The sequence below is a fragment of the Delphinus delphis genome, chromosome 20 (assembly GCF_949987515.2).
Source record: "Delphinus delphis chromosome 20, mDelDel1.2, whole genome shotgun sequence".
In the NCBI taxonomy this organism is placed as follows: domain Eukaryota; kingdom Metazoa; phylum Chordata; class Mammalia; order Artiodactyla; family Delphinidae; genus Delphinus; species Delphinus delphis.
In genome coordinates this window covers 39,106,280-39,123,425 of record NC_082702.1, presented here as the reverse complement: position 1 = coordinate 39,123,425, position 17,146 = coordinate 39,106,280, and the positions used below count along the sequence as shown (strand labels likewise).

At 41.5% G+C, this 17,146-nt stretch overlaps 1 long non-coding RNA gene across 1 annotated transcript in view; it reads left to right on the top strand.

Moving 5' to 3' along the window:
• The first annotated feature begins 1,390 nt into the window (after positions 1–1,390).
• The window catches only part of LOC132417123 (uncharacterized), a 53,287-nt gene continuing 37,531 nt past the window's right edge, over positions 1,391–17,146 (top strand). The window contains exons 1-4 of the long non-coding RNA XR_009517755.1: positions 1,391–1,452; positions 2,193–2,615; positions 6,097–6,140; positions 12,417–12,508. This is a non-coding gene — a long non-coding RNA (uncharacterized lncRNA). The remainder of the gene's footprint in view (positions 1,453–2,192; positions 2,616–6,096; positions 6,141–12,416; positions 12,509–17,146) is intronic.

The following is a 17,146-nucleotide window of genomic DNA, read 5'->3' as shown; positions in this document are numbered from 1 at the left end:
TCTATTTAAAAGAGAGATATCAGAATACTGTACAAATAAATCCCCTAGAGAAAGAAAATGAATAAGTGAATAAAATGAAGCAGTGTGATATTGTGATTTATAATAAGAAATATACTTTTGGTGTTTGTTCTGTTTCTGGCTCAAAGCTCCCCAAACCCTTGGAAGAACAGTGGGCGTATCTTTTGTTACAATATTTGGTCTTTTGTCCTTTGTTCCCGAAATGGCTGCAGACTCATGAAGGTGAAATGGGTATCTTGTTATTCATAACAGTTCCCTTTCAACCACACCTAGATTTTGTTAATGAGGTGACTTCCGTAAATCCCCTGAAGCTGGGGGGAGATGATTGGCAGCCCAAAGCTGGTTGCTGGGGGAGCCAGCCATATGATTGGAGGGTTGGAACTTCCAGTCTGGCCCCCTGATTTCCCGGGAGGGGAAAGGGGCTGGAGATTGACGTCAGTCACTTGTGGCCAGTGATGTAATCAATCATGCCTGTGTACTGAAGCTTCTATATAAAACAAAAGGATGGGTTTGGAGAGTTTCTGGGTGGTGAACAGGTGGAGATTCTGGGAGGGAGGCAGGCTGGAGAGGGCATGGAAGCTAAGTGCCCTTCCCATGTACCTTGCCCTATACATCTCTTCCATCTGCCTGTTCCTGAGTTCTGTCTTTCTATAATAAACCTGTAATCTAGTAAGTAAATGTTTCTCTGAGTTCTGTGAGCTGCTGTAGCATATTAACCAAACCCTAGGAGTGGGCGGTCACTGGAACCTCCTCTCTATAGCTGGTCAGTCAGAAGAACAGATGACAACTTGGGCTTATGACTGTCATCTGAAGGGGCTGGGGGCAGTCTTGTAGGACTGATACTGTTTCCAAGTAGATGGTGTCAGAATTAAGTTGTAGGGCACCCAGCTGGTGTTGGAGGATTGGTCTCAGAATCTTAGGCAGCCCATCTTGCAACGTATTTTAGTTCTTTGAAGTTTTCTTTGAGATACACAACCTTTCTTGGTTAAAGTTAGGGTCAAGTAATTTAACCACCCAACAGCCCCATGGGACAGGATTGAATGTGCCGGCAATTCGTTTAATCCTGTGGAACCTCTGAGAGATGAGGTTGGTGGCCCTGTTTTTCAAAGTGAAGCAAGTAAAGCTTGGAAGGGCAAATCACTGTAAGGAAGTTCCCATCACTGGGAGTGGAAGTGATGGGACCAAACGTCAGAGTCAAGGGCTCTTTGCGTTAGATCTTAGCTGCTTCCTGATCCTACCACATAGAGCTTAAAACCCCATCCTTTCAAACTGCAGATGACAAGCGACTAATACTAATGATGGCAGCAATATGACATTATCATCTTACGTGATGTCAAGTCTTCAAGATGCTTTCATGTCTTTTGTATTTTAGAGAATCATCGTGTTGAAATCACACCCTCACATGGCTACTGTGAGTCAGCCCTCAAGTTAAAGGTAGGTAGAGTTTTACAAGTCCTAACAGGGAGTCTCCTAGGGAATGAATGCTATGAACATCTAGTTGGTAAGTTCTCAGGCGCTCCCATTGTGACCCTGCACAATGCCAAGGAGGAGGCTGGGTCACTGGCTGCTCAAGGCACCACCAGGGAAAACATAAATTTACCAAGTGACCCAGCAAATCCACTCCCGGGTACCTACCCTAGAGAGATGAGAACACTGCCCCACAAAAGGTTATACCAAAGTTCATAGCAGTACCATTCATGATTGCCGAAAAGTGGAAGCAGCACAAGTGTCCTTCAACAGATGAACAGGTAAACAAAATATGGAATGCCCACACAAGAGAATATTATTTAGTCATAACAAGGAATGAAGTACTGATACACGCTACAGCATGGACGAATCTGAAAAAACATTGTGCTAGTTGAAAGCTGCCAGATACAGAAGACTGCACAATAGATCATTCCCTTTACATGAAATGCCCAGGAAAGGCACATCTGTAGAGATAGAAAGGCAATCAGTGGTTGCCTGGGGCTCGGAGGTGGAAACGGGGGTTAATTGCCAATGAGCACAAGTATCTTCTTGAGCTGATAGAAGAGTTCTAAAATGGAATTGTAGTCGCGGTTGCACCCTATGTAAGTTAATTAGAAAATAAATCATTGAATTGCACACTTAAAATGAGTAAACACTATGATATATAGATTTTACTTCACTAAAGTTGTTTTTGTTTGTTTTTTTAGAAACCCATCAGGAGTATAACAGCAAAGTTGGCGTGGTTCAGACTTTGACGTCTCCTTTTTCACCAAGACTTTTTGGCAGAACGTGGGAGGAAATCGAGCCCACAGGGAGTTGCCCCGGAAATTAGATTCAAGAGACGTGTTCAAACCAATTTTCAGTCTATAATTTATATGAAGAAGCTGCTCTTCCCAGGAACAAGGAGGCTCTTGTTGCCCCACCAGGGCTTTGACTTTCTGCGCTGAATAACCAGGAACCCACTTTCCGGGTGTGCCTGGATAAGAACATTGGGTGATGGATGGTGTCAAGGATGTTTCACAACAGCCGCTCAGGTGGCCTGTGAACCAAACCACCCACTTACTGGCGATGCTATTTATGGACCAGTTTGCTAATGTCAGATCCAGTGACCCTCTACCTGGATGTTGCAGGTGAGTCATTGTCAAGTCTGTTCCTCTCTTCTCCCCTTTGCCACGTTCCATTCAGTCAGTTATCGTTCTGTTCGAGCAGTCTTTCCCCAGCCAGGCCACTGTGCAATATTTTAGGTCTCTTCATTCTTCTGTAGGATGACATTCCACATCTGTCTTCTTGAAACTTTGGTGTGGTTATGCCGATCCCACTTCCTGAGGGTAAGATGTGCCTACAGGTGGCCAGTGCTCCCAGGGCCCCTCCAAGGCCCTCTTGTAGACTTGGAGCTGCCTGCCGCTCCTGCGGACAAAGTAGAGCACTTGAACCTCAGAAACTTCCTATTCTCTTAATACGTATGGAACAAACCGCTGCCTGTTCTCAAAGTAGATTTAGTATTGGAACGCTGTAGCTTTCTCCCTTTGCATGAAACCCAGATCCCTCCAGTTTACTCCGGCTCCTTCCTCATGGACTTGGATACAAAGACTGGTGTAGAACTGGGTCATCAGTGTGCTGTAGTTTCTATCAGTTGTGGGTGGGCCAGCCTGACCTGTGTATGTCACATCAGCCTGACCTGTGTATGTTACATCAGCCTGACCTGTGTATGTCACGTCATCACATACCTGTGCATGTCACATCACATGCCTGTGCATGTCACGTCACATGCCTGTGCATGTCATGTCACATGCCTGTGCATGTCACGTCACATACCTGTGCGTGTCACATCATCACATACCTGTGCATGTCACATCACATGCCTGTGCATGTCACGTCACATACCTGTGCATGTCACATCATCACATACCTGTGCATGTCACATCAGCCTGACCCGTGCATGTCACATCACATGCCTGTGCATGTCACGTCACATGCCTGTGCATGTCATGTCACATACCTGTGCATGTCACATCAGCCTGACCCGTGCATGTCACATCACATGCCTGTGCATGTCACGTCACATACCTGTGCATGTCACATCAGCCTGACCCGTGCGTGTCACATCAGATGCCTGTGCATGTCACGTCACATACCTGTGCGTGTCACATCAGCCTGACCCGTGCGTGTCACATCATCACATACCTGTGCGTGTCACATCAGCCTGACCTGTGCGTGTCACATCATCACATGCCTGTGCGTGTCACATCAGCCTGACCTGTGCAGGCCCTGCCTCTCTCGTCTCCTTGAACTGCAGTTGCCTCAGATTAGGATAGTTGGCGCTGGCAGGGCTGTCTGCATGTTTCCAAAATAATGAGTGAGCTCTGGCTGTTCCTTGGGAAGGGCCTGCAGTGGGCTGTTCCCCAGCTCCAGCCCTGATCCCAACCCTTACTTGATCCATAGTTCTAACAGTAACCCTAGTCATAGAATTGGGTGAACCCCTATCTCAAATGCGATAAGAATACAAAACACTTAGCGTGATGGCTGACACGATTTCATCGCTAATATATCGTTTCACCTTTAGCCACATCCACTGTTTTATCCTAACCCTCATGGTGTTCATCCAATCTTCAGATTTCATCAGAAGTCCCTTCCCTTTGTTGAATGCTGAGCGTCTCCCATGTCAGAATATCTCTCGTCTATCGATCAATCGATTTATCTATGGATTGATGACCTGTAAATCTCCAAAATCAGTTTCTTCATTAGCTGTTTACCTGTCTTCCATCATCTGCTGACCTGTATCAAATCCAGGGCTTTTCAGTATCAGCACCATTGACATTTTGGGCTGGGTGATTCTCAGGGGCATGTCCTGTGCTTGTAGGGTGTGTAGCAGAATATTGAACCTCTAGTCACTAGATTTTGGTAGCTCTCCTCGCCCAAGTCGTGTTGTGGCCATCAAAAATGTCTCCAAGCAATCTAAGAAAAAAAAAAAAAATGTCATGAAGAACCTAGGGGTAAGACGGGAATAAAGACACAGACCTACTAGAGAATGGACTTGAGGATGTGGGGCGGGGGAAGGGTAAGCTGGGACAAAGCGAGAGAGTGGCATGGACATATATACACTACCAAACGTAAAATAGATAGCTAGTGGGAACCAGCCGCATAACACAGGGAGATCAGCTCGGTGCTTTGTGACCGCCTGGAGGGGTGGGATAGGGAGGGTGGGAGGGAGGGAGACTCAAGAGGGAGGGGATATGGGAACATATGTCTATGTATAACTGATTCACTTTGTTATAAAGCAGAAACTAACACACCATTGTAAAGCAATTATACTCCAACAAAGATGTAAAAAAAAAAAATGTCTCCAAGCAATGCCAGATGTCCCCTTGGACAAGGGGAACAAAATCGATCTAATCTATCATCTATCCGTTATTTTTTACTGTTTCTTTCAAGAAGGTACAACATAGACACTCTTCTCATTTTACAGATGAAAATATTGAGGCTGAGAATTTAGGTGACTTATACAGGATTACATAAGTATTAAGTGATGGATCTGGGTTATAAAATTAGATTTGCCTTATTTTAAAACATCCACGTTATCTTTCTCACACTGGACTATTTTAACTTAAACATAATGCTACCCATTTGATCCTCAGTGCCATTATTCTCCTTTATTCTCAATTTCAAATCATCCTCAAATTTAAATCTGACTCTCAAGCCCAAACATATGTGAACGTATCTACACCCCAAACCTTCATTCTAATCCTGTCCTCGACTCAAGGTGTAACCCTATTTCCGACCCCAAGTCTTAAGCACACTTGCTTTCTAACTCCTGTTTCCCATCATCCCAGACAATGAGAGTGTTAGCTAGAAGAGAGAGCTCCAGCACCAGTGAACCCGCCAGAAGTGGACACGCTCATTTGCAGCCAGGGACATGTATACTGTTCATTCTAAAGAAGAAGGATGCAAGTGGTCCCTTCTCCGCTGATCCACTGAGTGTGCATATAGACCCTGGTCTGCCACAGACCCCCTGAGGTTGGGATATTTGGAAATTCCCAATAATAGAAAGCTTCTATTTGCCCTCTTCAGTGACACGCTAGAGCTTATAAATGTAACTTTTGAAAAACTGAGCAGATGAAGAAAGGGGTTTTTAACTGATCAGTCGGCTTCTCGACCCTGATACACTGGTTCAGCCTCTACCCAGTGGTTTTGATTTCCGCCCTGATACTCCGAGGCCCACTAGATGGCTGACAGCTTCTGGCCTCCATGTCCAGAATTCAAACAGGGAGAGACGTTGTTTTATAGCAATTAACAGTGATGCTTGGAAGAGATGGCTACAAGCTGAAAAAAATTAATTGAAAATTTAATCTTCAAATAAAAATACTTAGACCTGAGGCTTCCGTTTGTAAGCAGCTTATGCTGTCTGTGCACATTCTGTTGTATTATTTAAGTATTTTCTACACCATTTCTGATTAATACAGCAGTACTATTTTCCAGTCCAGTCTCCTTAATAAATACATGTGTCAGATATCCGTTTCCTCCCCTGAATGCAAAGGCTTATAATTCCCCTTGTTTGCATGTGCTAACTGGTTGTGTAATGAGATTAACAATTCTGTCTTTTTCTTTCTGCAGATTTTTTAAGAAAAGCCAGTGGGTTCCCAGGCAAAGTTAAAAAGGTACCTTCTTTAATTTTGCATATTGTTAGCTACAATCCATTTGCTAATGTTTGTTTTATTTCCGTCTGTCAAAAGCAATGCCAGAATGCGTTGTGTTTGCCTTGAGTTGGCTCAAGTAATCCTCCTCTGGAAACCGTTCTGTCATTTCGTGTTTGGTTAAGGCCCTGATTCAGTAGCTACCAAATGGGGGTCATCTCTGCCAGTGCACATTTAATACAGCTTTCTGGGAAATATCTGTTTGACAAAAGGGAAAGGTGGGGTAGCACCCTTATAGGCATGTCAATTGGAAGCCAACCCCATCGCTCCCTTGGGTACACATATGTGTGTCCTGGCTTGATCCTGTAAACCAGTTCCTGTGGAGCTAAATGAACCCAGCTAATGGGTCACACTGAGAGAGTGGCTTTGTGGGGTCTCAGCATGGGGCACACCGCCCCACCACCCACCCCCGGCCCCCAAAGTGCAGCCTCCATGTAAGTCTGATGATGGTATATTAGTCTGCTCGGGCTACCATAACAAAATACTGCAGACTGGGTGGCTTAAACAACAGACATTTATTTTCTCAAGGTTCTGGAGGCCGGAAGTGCAAGATCATGGTGTCGGCAGGGTCAGTTTCTTCTGAGACCTCACTCCTTGGCTTGTAGATATGGCCTGTGTCACATGGGCTTCCCTCCGTGTTAGTGACTTGTCCGTGTCAAAATTTCCTCTTTTTACAAGGACACCCGTCATACTGGAATGGGCCCACCATAATGACCTCATTTTAATTTAATGACCTCTTTAAAGACCCTGTGTCCGAATATAGTCACATCCTGAGATACTTGAGGTTAGGACCGCAATATATGAATTTCGGAGGGACGCAGTTCAGCCCACAATAGATGGTAACCAGAAGAAAACAATATGATGAGGTAAGAAGGGAAAGATCTTAGGCCAAAAACTATAAAAGCAGTGACTCTGTAGCGCTGTCTCTTTCTCTCCCCTCTCACGCTTCTTGCTTCTTCTTTATCTCTGAATGAAAGCTCTAGCCATCAGCCCTGTGCAGTCAGCATCTTTTAGAGGAGGTAGGCTTTTGAGTCAGCATGTTCTGAGTTCAAATCCTGACTGGACCTCTTATTAGCTGTATGACCAAGGGCAAGTCGCTTAAATGCAGACTCTCAGCTTCCTCTCCTTGAAATGGGGTTAGTAACTGATCCAGCTGATTTTGTTTCGTAAGGATAATAAGGGCCTGTATTTGAAAGCTGGTGGCACGCCAAGGTTGGGTAGATGGGAGTGGTCTGCCCTGAGTGCAGGTAGTAGGGGGGTGTGTTGTGGATAGACAATTTTAAAGTAATAACATAATTGCCCTTTTAAACAGTGTCTGTAATAAAATACTCTTCCCCCTCAGGGAAGATGCCGCCCCCTGCTGACCCACCCTCCCTTGTCTGGAGTAGGGGAGAACTATCTGTACGTACTGCGTATTAAATGCATGTGTCTACCCTCACCCTTCCCCCCCCAACACTTGTGTCTTGAATTTAGTCATTCTCAGGGCAGCTTAACCAAAGGTATTTCACATGACTGCACATCTTATTTTTTATTCATTTTACTCAGAAATTTCCAAACCTCAGAGCTAAATTATATATGATGGAGGAGAGTCATCATTTCTTGTTGTTTTGAAAAGAGGAGGCCTAACAGTCTCTGGTTAGAGCCTCCCTCTTCATCCCCAAATATCTTCAATTCTTCCATCCAGCTTCCAGGACTGGGTCCTCTCAGAAAACATCTTGATGTGAGTCAGGAATTAAAATACACAATAACTAACCACAGGAGAAGTGTGTGTGGCTGGGGCCATCCCTTTTATGACTTAAGACCCCTTTCTGACGTGGTACCCGATCCCCTGGCATCTTTATATGAGGTAGCTGCTTATGTAATCGCTATACTCTATAAGTAGCTATTTTATGTAAACAGAAGAATAGAGAGTTGGTTGGTTGTGCTAAAAAAAAAAGAGCAACATAAAACAGAATTCTGATCTGTACATTTCTTTTTTTCAATGGATGATATCTGTCTTCATGCAGTATCAAAAAGTCTAAACCCTTTGCATGAATCATTAAACCTTTCCAGAGAGTATTTCACATGGGGATTATACAAAGCAGCTTCTTCAGTCTAGATCTCCAAAGGTGGAGGAAAGAGATGATGGTGTGTACATTGCATGGGGAATCTTGCAGTAATTAAAACGATGGCTTTGAAGCCCATTTAATAAATGGAGCTATTTGATCATGTGTTAAGTGAACAGAAAGAAGCAAAATGCCATATAATACATACTGAAAGGTTTAACAACGAAAAGTAAACACCACTAATTACGTCTAAAAATATGTAGAACTCGGCACACACTCACACAGGAAGGCCTTGGAAAGAGCCCTTTTCTGTGAAGCGAGTGACAGGTGTTGAATCTGCTCTGTCTACATTGGGTGTCAGAATCTTACACCTGTATCCCATAGGTTTGGGCCTGACTTGGATTTCTATAATTAATAGTCCAGGTTGTATGGAATCTGAGGGTGAAGGGTGGGATCTAATTTAGGATTTAACAATGGCCCTCAACAGATGGGTTAGCGTGGTTGAGCCCAATCTGAAGTGAAAACGTTATAGAGATTTCTAGATGGCTGGCATGCCCATGATTCAGATAACCTCTGAATTTGCAAAGCAGCGCCTTAATAAAAAGCTGCAACTTCCTATTAGTAACACACAGTGAGAGGTCTAGCCCGTATTTACTAGGAGAATTATCTTTTTGCTCAGATGGCTCATTATTGCCAGCCAAGTTCTCTCCTCACACCCTCTGGACACATAATAGTTTTGCCCTAAGGTAACATTTCCATGGATCAGGCCCGTAATTGTGAGCTGCAGAATTGTCAAGTTTCTGTTACTAGAAACTGTTAAATTGGTAGAATGTGAATAACAAAGTTGTTACAAAACCCTGTTTGAAGGGCATTCTGCTTTCCTCTGTGCCCTGCCACGTGCAACCACATCTCCCATTTGTCCCATGCAGCTTCCTCTCATTTCTGCCCCCTCATCTGATTTCCCTTTGATTGCCGTGGGATGTAGAGCGGTGGAGGGTTTTTGCTAGCAGCAATTATTTTTCAAAATGGGAAAGAATGATAAAGGGAACGTCTCAGCTGCAGGGCTGCAGATTCCATGCCTCTTCCTAAATACCACCATTCGACCCTCCCACTAGACTTAAGCTGGTGGGACACTTCACACCCACAGGCATGAGGCGCCTCATTGAACCACGCCTCGATATGAAGGAAACATATTGAGATGTTACTAGTGACACCACTTCAGTCTTGGGATCATGGGAATATTTTCTTCTCTTGTTTTCCAAATGTCCTTTAATGACTCTGATGAAAAAGAAAAGTTTTTTTTTTTTTTTAAACCGTAATAGTCTTGCTACCTTTTGTTTTTTTGGCCGCACCACATGGCATGTGGGATCCTATTTCCCCTGACCAGGGATCAAACCCACACCCCCTGCATTGGAAGCACGGAGTCTTAACCACTGGACCACCAGCGAAGTCCCAGTCTTGCTACTTTTTTAATGTGCATACCAAACTTCTTGATATCATGTGAGATAATTCTGTGAATTTTAACACTTTTATCATCACACATGCGAAATGGAAATATTGCAATTTATAAAGAGGAATAACCAAAAATTTCCATTAAAATCATTACCTTATGCCAGATGCTGGTAGGATTAACTTTCTCATTTAAAAATTTGAGCAACATATTTGTAAACTAAAATAAATAGAATAAGTAGAAAGAAATGGAGATTTTTGTCCATGATATTAAAAAATATGTGGATCTGGTTCATCCCAACCTTTATTTAATCACTTGTTGATTCAGTCAACATCTTATATGGGCTTGGCCATCAGATTCACTGGTGAACCAAGTACATAGTCCCTGTCCTCAGGGAGCTAACAGTCCAGGTTAATTTTTTATCAGAATAAATATATTCTGGGATTAACAGATGCTAAATTAAAAGTGGAGAAAAAGAAAAACAAGAGATTACAGTACTATATTTTACAGTAATATATTACAGTGCTATATGTTGCATGCATGGAAGTATGTAGGGTAAAATTTATTTTCCATTTCATCCAATACACACAGACACATAGACACACATACGCACACACGCACTCACAGTGTCACGCTGTCTCTACCTGGCTCAGAGACCCAGGATTTATACCAATCGTGAAAGTAGTTTTAGTCATTTATTTAAAGCGCTTGTTCTTGACAGGGACAGTTGACTCTCCTACGTCTTGTTTAGTCCCACCGATATCTACTTACAGACATAATAAATAATAAATAAATGAAAGCAATCAGTGAGGACAGACAGAGTTCCCTTATATCTGAGGGGCCATCACCCCTACAGGGAAAGGGCTGTACCGGGGCAAAGACAGGAAAGCCCTGGCAGCAATGCATACAATACAGGTGATTCCTATGTTTTATTGAGTCATTGGTTTCAAGTGTCAGAGAACCAAACAGATGGACTAGGGGATGATCTCACCTTGGTCCCTCCATACCTGAATGGAAGAACACCTGTTACAGACTAGCAATTCCATGTGGCATCACTCAAAAACTTTTATAAAAAAATATAAGTCAAAGGGGGTGGTTGGGAAATAGTGCAGAACAAAGAAAGAAATAACATCACCTTGAAGATAAGCTGCTATGTATACAAGTTGGGTGTGGAGCGAAACATATGGAATGTTTGGTGACATACAGGAAGTTGGGACCCCGAAACACTATTTGGAAGCCTTTTTGGAAACAACTACAATACAGACTGATATGAGAACAATGGAGTGAGTGATATAAGTTCCAAGGAAGCTAACACTCAGCTGTGGGGAGGTGAACCAGTAACTACCCACAGTGAAGACAGAAATGATGAGAAAGTCAAATCCAAGCTGAGTAGGATAAACTTGAAAACATGTCTCCAAACTGGATCCTTCCTTCCCACTCTCCCTCCCTCCCTCCCTCCCCTCCTTCGTTTTCTTTCCTTCAAGACTGTTTATTGAACAGCCAATACATGTCAGAGGAATACAGAGCAAAAGATGAGAAAAGGATGAAGAGACAGAGAATGGATATAACACACATGCGTTTTAGATATTTCTAAAGATTAAAAGCGAGCAATTGAAAGAAAACAATCATCAAGGGTATAATTAGATACAATTTTCTGAAGCCGAAAGGATCTAAATATGGAGATCAAATATCGCCACTGTACTGTAAAAAGAGATAATGAAAAAAAGATCTATACCTAGAAGGGCAGAGTAAATGCCAGAAAATGGAACAACTTGTACAGTGTTTTCAGAGAAAAGCGTGTGACCCAAGAGTGTTCTAACCAACTAAATGACCATTTATGGGTGAAGGCAAAAACAACGACAAAAAACAAAAACAAAACCCAAAACTTCAAAAAAAACCTACACTAACACAAAACAAAACAAAAAGCATATTGAAATTGAAAAACTTCCAAAATATGTTACCAATAAAATCTTATTTGAGGGAAAAAGAGCTTGAATACAATCTGTACACAACAGAGAAACTGACTTGAAACTTGTGACTCAAGAATGGGAAAACCATGGCATTAAGTGTGACTGTGAGAAAAGAAAACAATATAAAGTCAAAAGCTGGAAATAGCCTTTCAACTTGAATGTAAATACCAGTATAATTCTGAAAAGTATAATTCTCAGTTATACAGTACTAATATAATGGGAAATGAATTTATAAAGGGGACATGAAAAATAAAACAGTTTCAATTGCTCATCGTACAAGAGGGTGAGGGTTGATATTAAATCTTACGGGTCAGAGAAAATTATGATCCAAATCTATAAAAGTCAACCAAAGCAAAAATTTTAAAAGGATGAGTTCTTTCCAAAGTACTGGGGAAAAATAAGCAAAATGTAGCCATAAATAAATAAAATAAAGTTAAGAGAGGTAATGGTAACAGTATGAAAGTTGATATAAAACAAGATGGCCAAGGGAGCAAACTCTTCATGTGCATCTCATTACCTCATTTAATCCTCGTTTTACAGATAAGAAAACTGAGGCACAGTCCTTTTAAGTACATACAAAGTGCTTGGAGCAGATCTCTTGGTAGATAGTAACTGGGACATAATAGTAACTTGCCATGTAGGAGTCATATAGTGACTTGACTCTTGATATCTCCCATGGCCTTGTAGACGGGCAAAGCCCTTGTCTTAACCTGTCTTGGACGGAAGATGCTATCTAAAATCTGTAACATGAGTTTCTCATATTTTATCCCCATAGCAACACAATGCTGTTATGGCTCCACTGTCCCCGTTGAGAGTCCGGGAGAAGATGGCAGAGGGAAGAAAAATACGTAGCGAGGTCCCCAACAGGTAATAGTATTATTGTAAGCTCTGAGATTTTACCTAGTAGTAACGTCTTATTTACCTCTCATTTTACCTGTGTTCTCATAGAGCTGACTCTGTAGCCTAGAGGCATGCTTGCTTAACCAAGACATTCCACCCGGTAGCCAGGAGTGAAATGAAGGGCTGACAGTTCACAGCTTTGCTTCCCAGAGGAAACCACACGGAGAGGGGTGTGCGGGCTGCCGATGAAAGGTGTCTGTCAGCATTTTTAGATCATTGTAAAAGATTCCGTATGATTAACAATATTTTCCAGCAATTGAGAAGACCACATTTCTCCTATTATGTTCAACAGTAAAATCCCATTCAAGGCTACATTAAACCAAAAGCCAAAGAAGTTGAAAAATATTGGTTGCAAAATATACTACTGAGGAAATGCAAAAACAGAGAAAGCAGCACTGACAACCTTAGTTTCCAACAAACTTTATTCCAGGCCAAATAATATTAAAGGAGACAAAGAGTGTCATTTTACAATCCATGGTAAAGATAAAATAGCCATGAAAATTTATTTGCCAAATGACATAGCGTCAAGATACATAAAACTAAAAACGTTAGAAATAAAATGGGAAATCTAAGGAAACATGTTGCTTTAGGGAGACAGTAACACACCTCTCTTATTCGAGGCAGATAAAACAGACTAAAATAACTAAGTACATAGACAAATTAAAGTAATAAGACTGTTCATATATTAAAATGTTTCACCAGAAGATTTATAAAATTATATCTTATTCCGAGCCACAACAGTAAGCACAGTAAATTCCTTAAAGCAGATGTTTTGTAAGATCAACTCTCCAAATGTAACGCCGGATAAATACAAATCAAAAATAAAAAGAAACAAATAATAACAAACAGTAAAATTTCTCTCTAAACAATTTTGGGTTGATGAATAATAGGAAGTCAATTGCTAATTACTTAGAAAGAAAATAAAGGTAAGAATATACCATCTTAAACACATGTTATACTGCTAAAGCTTTACTCCAAGGCAAATTCATATAGTAAATCAATTCCTTATTTCATAGGAAGTAAGAAAAGTAAACTAACAGTCTCTTTAAAATGTTAGACTGAGAACCCAAAACTAACCTAGGGAGACTAGGTAAATGCAAATGATGAAAATAGGAACAAAAAGAAATTGAAATAGAAAATAATTATAAATAGAAGAAATAGATCATTGCAGGAAATGGTGTCCAACCCTTCTCCCCCCACCCATGCCCCCTGTGTCATAGAATATCAAGAGTAAATAAAATAGATCAACTAGATCAACTTCCGATAATCTTATTAAAGAAAAAAAAAAAAGGAATCACCATTCACCCTTAAGGAAAATTAAAGAGATACTGGATAATTGCAAATACAGAGAACGTTTAAAAATAAGAGAATCCAATTATAGTGCACAACTTGAGGTAAACACAATGATAAAATTATTGATAAAATCAATTATTTAGGAAAGAAATAGAAATAACTGAAATTGGCTCCAGGAAAAAAAAAAAAAGTCCCGCTAATTAATTGCATAGACGAGTAACCACAGAAGAAAATGAAAGCGTACTGCTTTAATGTGGCAAGCAATTTCACTGATGGGTTCTCTCAAACTATTGAAGATCAGATAATCTCTGTGACTTATAAATTCTTCCACAGCATAGACAAAATATGAATATGTATTGCTAAGCAATGCCACAGACTATATAGATTTGATATTCCTTTCTACTAAAATACCTTTGACGATGCAAAAAGACAAATTAGCAAAACAACATAAATTTAACAGAGGACTGTAGAACCATATGCTCTGAGTTTATGTAATCGATTTAATAGAATTCTAAGCACAATCTCAAAACCAAGCAGGCCCTACAGTTCAAATAATCTAGAGAAAAGTCTGAACCTATCAAGTTCCCTCTCTCACATAAGTATTTCATTGCACGTACATATGCACGTGCTCTCTCTCACATGCACACACACACACACACAAATACAGAGCTTTGAGACTCACCCTCGCTGTCTAACCTTCACTTGAAGTCCCAGTAGTTTCACTGATGAGAATGGTAGGTGACCATCCACAAACATTGTGGAAAATTTATTATAAACGTGGAAGTTCTAGAAGCCTGCTCAATGCTCGGGCTTCCATTAACTTCTGTACTACTACTTGCTTTTAAAGACATGGAAATAATAACCCAGGGAGATGCAGAAATAAAAGTGGTGGCAGGAGAAATGTTTCATTCTGGATTATTTATTTGCCTGAGAAAAAGTAGCATAACTAATGGCGGGGAACCCACTTGTTGGAGCAGGACAAAACTAAACCTGACCCCAGTGAATGAATGGCTGTGGCCAGTATTCCAGGGAACCTGGGTGGTGACTATGACGCTCTTGACTCTGGCTCCTAAAAAGCATAGGTTTAGTTTTATTCCTCCCAATTTGCGATGAGCCAAATAAACAAATAAATAATTTTTTAAAATCACTAACCTGAGGGGCTTTGCTTAAGAGAAAGGAAGCTTTACTCTGGAGACTCAAAGAAAAAGTGTATCTCTAGAAGTTATATTTTCTAAGATAAGTTTAAAATGTAAGAAGTCCAAGGCAAGTCCTAGAAACAGCCTCTGTGAAATAGAATCAAGGTGGTACATGAGAGGCAAGAGATTAAGATGAATGCAGAGGGGCAAAGAGAGTCCCTTGGGAGAAGAACAGAGCATAAGAAATCTCAAAGCGTCATGGTGGAATTTTAAATTTGCACTGGAGGCAACAGAAAACAACTGACATCACAGTGGAATCAATGACATCCCTGGAATCAATGATGTGGACTGAAAATAAGAGAAGACACGTTGCAATCTGCCATATGTTCCCACTAGGAGATTTGGAACATATTTTAATTTTACTTTTTGGTAATTTAGGATTCTCCTTTTAATTTCCAATTTTTCACTCTGCTCTAATCCACTGATTCTTTTTTTTTTTTTTTTTTTTTGCGATACGCGGGCCTCTCACCGCTGCAGCCTCTCCCGTTGCGGAGCACAGGCTCCGGACGCGCAGGCTCAGCGGCCATGGCTCACGGGCCCAGCCGCTCCGCGGCATGTGGGATCTTCCCGGACGGGGCACGAACTCGCGTCCCCTACATCGGCAGGCGAACTCCCAACCACTGCGCCACCAGGGAAGCCCTCCACTGATTCTTTTAGAAGCTACTGGACCTACGTAGACTATGTAGACTTCTGCTTCTACGCAAAAGTACCCCAGCCTGCTGCACAGTTCTTGAGTCGCTCAACATTTCTCTTCTTCATCACTCTCTCACTAGACCCCCAATGCCCATAATTTCATTCTGAGTGAGATCTGCCTGTCTTCCATCCCCTCCAAGCTTTACCCTTTAGGTGTATACGTCTTCTAATCAACTATGTGGTAGAAAAGCAACTAACCAATTTTATTAGGAGTATGTGAAAAAATAATTGCGAATAGACAAAGTTTTAAAATGGTGCTGCCTGAGGCCATGAAGAATTCTTCTTTGAGAGTCAGTTCAGAGCATTATGATCATTATTTTAACTCCTCAGTGGGTTTTTTTCCCCTGGTTCTTCTGTCCTTATTCACTTTCATTCCACATAGCAGATTGATTTAGTTATTTAGGTGTTTTGTATATAAAATCATCTTAATGAGTATTGATTGAAGCACACGTTTGTACAACTGCCTTGGAGGTATCTGTAGAATAAGGCCATTGGGTTTCTTCTTGACTAGTTCGCAAAGATGCGGTGTCTGTTGTTTTAACAGACCTAGGAACTGTTATCTCAATTGTAGGAACAGTTGGAAGGATTAGAGATGAGGATTAACAGAGAACCTTTCTTTAAGATTCCTGGGAGCTGGGATGAGCCCTCCACTCCCAGCCCCAGCTATTCTCGAATTCAGGGAAAGCCTGGGCTTGTACTTTCTTCCAAGCTTCCTTTCCTAGAGCTGAATGCAGCTTCAGAGCTGCTGAGGGACCATGCCTCTCTTCAGCCTTGAAATTCAGTTTATGTGGTCCCAGTGGAAGGAGAAGTAGGATAGCCTCTGTGTAGGAAGTGTCGGTTACTGTGTTGGGACCATTCCCTCCAGCCAGGTTGCTTGACTCTTTTTATTTTATATTTTTATTAATTATTATTGGAATATAGTTGCTTTACAATGCTGTGTTAGTTTCTACTGTACAGCAAAGCGAATCAGTTAAACATGTACATAGATCCACTTATCCACTCTCTTTTAGATTCCCTTCCCACTTAGGTCACCACAGAGCATTGAGTAGAGTTGACTCTTTTTACATGGAGGACTCCCCAACTTATGTTTCCGCCATCTTGCTCTCTAAAGCTGCATGGGGTGGGCTGGGAATCTGCTTGAGGGACAATCAATTAATCACCTGCTCTCCGACAACCCAAGAACTAGAAGATCCCTCTGTGGGCATTTTTGGTAGTTCCCATTGAGATAAATGGGGATTCTAAATTTTAAATAAAACAGCCTGAACTACTAGGTAACAGGAAGGGCCGAAGTTGTTCTGGGAACCATGTATTTTAGCTCTTTTGTTTAGTGGTTTACTAGGTGCTATCATTGCGCTGGTATCATTGACTTTATTTGCAAAATAAAGAAGAAGGAGAAGGAGGAGGAAAAAGAGGAGGCGGAAGA